The 6183-nt window shown below is 39.8% G+C and overlaps 1 non-coding gene across 1 annotated transcript; it reads right to left on the bottom strand.

Annotated features, from left to right (window-relative positions):
* Window positions 1–269: 269 nt before the first annotated feature.
* On the bottom strand, window positions 270–376 carry LOC141624767 (small nucleolar RNA R71). Its single transcript, XR_012534572.1, has one exon. It is a non-coding gene; the product is annotated as a small nucleolar RNA R71 (small nucleolar RNA).
* Window positions 377–6183: the final 5807 nt, after the last annotated feature.

Below are 6183 nucleotides of genomic sequence, written 5' to 3'. Positions count from 1 at the left end.
TATCCAATTAGTCGAGAAAAGTCAATTTGGGGGGATGCCTAGTGAAGACCCTCATTCTCATATGGAGACTTTTTGTGACTATTGTGATGCGATTTCTCAAACCGGAGTTACTCAAGATCAAATTCGATGGGTCTTAATTCCTTTTTCTTTGATTGGTTCCGCGAAACAATGGTTAAAGAGCCTTGATAAGGCTAACTCTTTGTATTGACTCTTGGAAGAAATTGGCACTTGCTTTCTACAAGAAATTCTATCCTCCGGAGAAGACTAACATGTTGAGAGCCCAAATCACCGGGTTCACACAAAGGGATGAGGAATCTTTGTATGAAGCATGGGAGAGATTCAAGGATACTTGCCGATCTTGTCCACATCATGGACTTAGCGAGTGGTTCCTTGTACAACAATTTTGGAATCGTCTATATGAAGACTCCCGAAACATTCTCAATATGGGATCAAATGGTATGTTTACCGAGGTTGACGATAATCAAACATGGAACAAGATTGAGGAAATGACGGTCCATAACTCACAATATAGTAGACCACGGAAGGCTACTAGAGGAGGAAAGCATGAAGTGGACTCTATCACTCAATTGGATGATCAACTTAGTGCTCATATTGATACCATTAATTTGAAGTTTGAGAAGGCTATGGCTAAGCTTGAAGAAGCCTCCAAATCGCCTAAGCAACATGTTAATGCCATGGTGGCATCTTCATCAATTCCAAGTAGAGTATGTGAGAGTTGTGGAACTTTGGGACATGACCAAAGTGAATGTAGGGGAACAAGTGAATGCTTTCCAAGCATATAAGAGTGGTACCCCTTATTCCAATTATTACAATGAAAACACCAAATTCCATCCCAACCTCTCATACAAAAGCCAAAATGTTCAAAACCCTCAAACAACATACACCCCACCTTCAATGAGAAACCAAGCTCAAAGACCCTTTTACAATCAAAACCAAAGTTATCAAAACCAAACTCCATACAATCAAACAAATGACCAAGGTTTTGATTTTCAAAAATCGGTCCTCCAAATGCAAAAGAACCAACAAGAATTTTTCCCTCAAATGCAAAAGGATAGCCAAGCAAAAGACATCACCATTAACAACATACTAGCTCACACAAAGATGTTGGAGACCCAAATGTCTCAATTGGCATCTTCAAGTTCACAAAGACAAAAGGGGCAACTACCACCTCAAAGTAATCCCCCAAGACAAGAATCGGTGAGTGCCATCCATTTGAGGAGTGGTACAAGGTATGAAGGACCAAAGCGGCCCATTGATGAAGATGTTGTGAATGCTAGTGACAAGGAGAGAGTTGTTGAAAACTCTAAAGAATAAGAACCCACCATTCAAGAAGTTTCAAAGGAGAATGAACATAAGGCTAAAGAGAAAGAGCCTATTGTGATTCGGCTTCCATTTCCAAGTCGTCAAGCTAAGCCTAAGTTTGATGAACAACTTGGGAAGTTTATGGAGATTGTCAAGAACTTGGAAGTCTCAATTCCATTTACGGAATTAATCAATCACGTTCTGGCTTATGCGAAATACATGAAAGATATTCTTACAAAGAAGAAATCCATCCGGAAACTTGAGACTATTGCTTTCACTAAGGTGAGTAGTGCCATCCTACAAGGAAGTTCACCTCCAAAACTAAAGGATCCGGGAAGCTTCTCTATTCCATGCACTATTGGTGATACCACGATCAACAAAGCTCTATGTGACCTTGGGGTAAGTGTGAGCGTCATGCCATATTCGGTGTGCAAAAGGCTAGGAATGGGAGAACTTAAGTGCACTAATATCACACTTCAAATGGCGGATCGATCAACGAAGACACCTTTAGGGGTATGGGAAGATGTGCCGGTAAGAATTGGCAAGTTCTTCATCCCGGTGGACTTTGTTATTGTTGATATGGAGGAAGACTCCAACATTCCTATCATTTTAGGGAGACCTTTCTTACACACCGCGGGAGCGGTGATTGATGTAAAACATGGAGAGCTCACACTTGAAGTGGGAGATGAAACAATCACTTTTAATCTTGACAAGACAATGAGAGCTCCCCGATTACATGAGCCGTGTTTCATGGTTGATCATTATAGCCGAGAAAGTGATAGGAAGAAGTTGTCATCTCAATGCAAAGAACAAGCTATGGGTAAAGAATCACCACCCATATGGGAGAAGAAAATGGGTAACCTCCAAGATGCTTCGTCCAAGGAACAAGAATGTTTCTACAAGAATGAGAAATTGAATAGCTCACCACCACTCATGACAAGTAAAGAACAAGGACTCATTGGCCATGACAAGAAGGAAGAGGAGTTGTTCTCATCAACTCGTGATATTATTGGGGAACAAGTAGATGAAGTATGCGGTCTTTGGGATGATGAGTTTGATGGGATATTCAATCCCTATATCGGTAATGCTATGACCCAATACCACAATGAAGAACAACAAATGCAAAGGTCTATTGAAGATCTTTATCATGACAATGAACAAGCTTTCGACTACTTCTTTAAGGTGTTGAGCAACATCAACAACACCTTGAACATGCCCCCTTGACATCTCATTAATGGATGAGAGTTTGGTGGAGTCCTCCCTAAACCACCATTTTTAAATATTCTAACCCCTTAACTTGCATTTTACTTATTGTATTGCATTTTTGTCAATATTGGATTTATATTCTTATGCCTTGATCAAGATTTTCATCATTTTGAGAGAAAGTGAGGGAGGGACTTATGTGATTATTAATGTGCAGTGTTTTGACATAGTGTGGGGATAGCAAATTGCCTAGGCTATCCAAGCCTTCGTAGTGCCCCACAATGAGGACCAAAGGAATGAAGAGTTAATGACACGGGTTATGAAATACCCACGGATGGACCTGAATTCGTGTGGTAGAGGGAGAATCCGAGCGTCCCAAAGGAAATCCGCTCGTCCTGAAGATAATCCGAGCATCCTGGGTAGGATCTGCTCGTCCTGAGATAGCTGGAAAAAGAAGTTTTTGCTCTGACTGAGAATCCGAGCGTCCCACTTGAGAATACGCTCGTCTCAGTCAGGACGCTCGTCCTACAGAGAATCCGCTCGTCCTACAGCTGGTAAAAATTGGGATTTCTCCCTGACAAGGAATCTGAGCGTCCCGACAGCAATCCGCTCGTCCTCCTTCAAAAAGACGCTCGTCTTCCTCAGAAGACGCTCGTCCTAGCACGTCTTTTTCCTGAAGCCAACTACAGCAGAATCCGAGCGTCCTGACCCTAGTCCGCTCGTCTCCACCCTGAATTTCAAATATAACGGGATTAAAACCCCAACTTTCCCAATTTATTTACTCATTCACAACATAAACACAACTCCAAACCCTCAAAACTCTCATTCTCTCTATCAACCAACACCAAATTTCTCAACCAAAATCACTCAAATTAAAACCAAAGTTCCTCAAAACTCAAATAAATCACTCCTTTACCAACAACAAGTGATTAAAACACCAACATCTTCAAAGTTTGAGTCGATTTCTAGGATACAAGGCAAAATTCAACTATCCTAAATCGATTTGGGTCTTATTAGAATTTGAAGAAATCAAGCTTATCTTTGGTGTTACTACACAAAGGAGAAGATGGCAAGAACAAAAGGTGGAAGCAAGGCACCCCCAAAGAAGAACCTTTCTAAAAGACGACAAGCTCTTCAAGCTCTTCAAGCATCTAAGGCATTGGTGGTTCAAAATACAAGGTTGGAAATTCAAGAGTCTATTCCTCATATGGAAGCTACTACTTCTACTCCGGTTATTAAACAACTAGATGATTATACAGAGGTAATTTTCACTTCCGACTCTCATAGAGAGAAATTTGTTTCCTTTGCTAAGAAATCTATTTTACCCACCAAATTCATATGCCAAGAGACCTTGTCAAAATTGGGTATCCTAGAACAAACCAAGACCTTTTTCGAGTCCATGGGATTGAGTACATTGTTTAATATGCAAGAGTTGACTTACTCATCCCTCACCTTAGAGTTCTTAAGCTCTTTGAAAGTTACCAAGGTGGAGGCTTTAAGGAACATTGAATTCCGGCTCAAGAATGTTGATAGGAAATTGTCTTTTGAAGAATTTGATAATGTTTTTGGCCTTAGCAATGACCCGACCTACACAAAGAAACCTACCAAGTATGATCCCGCTCCCTTATGGAAGGCTATTACCGGGAGAGAGTTTACATCTTATCATGATTGTCGTGCTCTTATTGTCCATCATCCGGGCATAAGAGTATGGCACAAGGTTGTTGGGCATACTTTGATTGCTAGGAAGGGAACGAACCATTTCACCGAACTTGACTTTATTTATCTCGAGTCGACCTTGAACATTGGAAGAGAGTTCACCAAAAATTACAACATTCTCCAACTTTTGATTGAGAGGTGGCTCAAAGTCGATCATGGCAAAGAAGGCACGGCCTTTATTGTTAATGGAGGTTTGGTAACTTATTTGGCAAAACACTTCAACCGGAACTTCAACAAGGATAGCACCTATAAACCGGTTAAGGGAGGCCATATCATTGATCTAGCCACCATGGTTCAAAAATTCAAATGGGTCACGAATGATACTCTTGATGACAAATTTGGGTGGTTAACAAAAGATGCTAAATCCTTCACAGTGCCAAGCAAGATTTTCCGATTGAATGTTCATAGGCCAAACTACCTTCTCCCACTCTCCGAGGAAGCCGAGTATATTATACAACATCAAGGGGAAGACATTGCCAAGCCCTCCTCCTCCATTATCATCCCACCTTACCCATTCACCTACCATGAATTTCAACCCGAAAATGTTAAGGCGGAGAATGACTACTTGACTCTCTTGATGAAAGAAATACACAAGCAAGATTATGAGGATAGAGTCAATGCTTATAAAGCACAATATCCGCCTCTCCTACATCTTGCTAGGCAAGGACTTCTTGACCCATCTTGTCCTTTGCCTAGTTGGACGGATAAGGAAACCTTCTTTCCTAGTGCTTCTTGAGGTGGTAGCTTGGGTGAAGAGGAGATGGTTGTTGTTGAGAGTGGTGCACAAGAAGAAGAAGAAGAAGAAGAAGAAGAAGAAGAAGAAGAAGAAGAAGAAGAAGAAGAAGAAGAAGAAGAAGAAGAAGAAGAAGAAGAAGAAGAAGAAGAAGAAGAAGAAGAAGAAGAAGAAGAAGAAGAAGAAGAAGAAGAAGAAGAAGAAGAAGAAGAAGAAGAAGAAGAAGAAGAAGAAGAAGAAGAAGAAGAAGAAGAAGAAGAAGAAGAAGAAGAAGAAGAAGAAGAAGAAGAAAGAAGTTCAAGTGCAAGTGATGATAACTCTGGATCTATGGAGGTTGATGATGATGATTCAAGTGAAGTTGGTGATGATGATGGAGATGATAGTGATGACGCCATGGGTGAAGATTGAGGATTAGCAAGCTCTTGGGAGGATGCCACATTACTTTGTGAGTTTCCTACACCTCCTTTAAGGTTTGTCTATTTCTCTTCTTTTTCATATAATTTTTATCTTGATCATGATTTGGAGTCCTAGCATCATTTAGAGGACTCACACCTTGGCCACATTGAGGTGTTTCTTTTATTGTTCCCACATTCAAAATCCAAAATGACCAATGTAGTTTCATGCATACCATCCTTATGCATGAACTCCCCCAATTTTTGACATTAGAAATAGTGTTTATTTTGGTTTGGTGAAGTTTATGCATATGCATTGGGAGCTAATCTAAATTATTCTCTCCAACATAACAAAAATCATGCATCATATAGCATAGCTTAGTTTGCATTCACTCTTGTTTATATGTCATATAGTTTGCATTTAGCTTAGAAATCATGCATTTTCATATAAATTGCATAATTTCCTATCGTATTGGCCATTGAGGACAATGCCCATACTAGTGTGGGGATGAGAAATTCTAACATAACTTTTTAAACAAAAATGATAAAAATTTGAAATATTCAAAAAATCAAAAACATGTTCATTTCCTTTGTAGTGTAATCTTGTATATATTATATATTGTGTTTTTCCATCCTTTTTCACATTGATCGACTACGCCACATCCGAGACATGAGGATATTGAAGACCGCATGGTATGGTTTTCCAATCTCCTTTTTCCTCTTTATGTTAATGACTATGTGGCTTTATTTTGATTGATGCGGTATAAACAATGTGAATTTAGGATTGCATTTAGATTATTTGGCATACTATTTGGT

The sequence above is a fragment of the Silene latifolia genome, chromosome X (genome assembly GCF_048544455.1).
Source record: "Silene latifolia isolate original U9 population chromosome X, ASM4854445v1, whole genome shotgun sequence".
In the NCBI taxonomy this organism is placed as follows: domain Eukaryota; kingdom Viridiplantae; phylum Streptophyta; class Magnoliopsida; order Caryophyllales; family Caryophyllaceae; genus Silene; species Silene latifolia.
The sequence above is the reverse complement of the archived record's forward strand: the minus strand, read 5'-3'. Positions and strand labels throughout refer to the sequence as shown.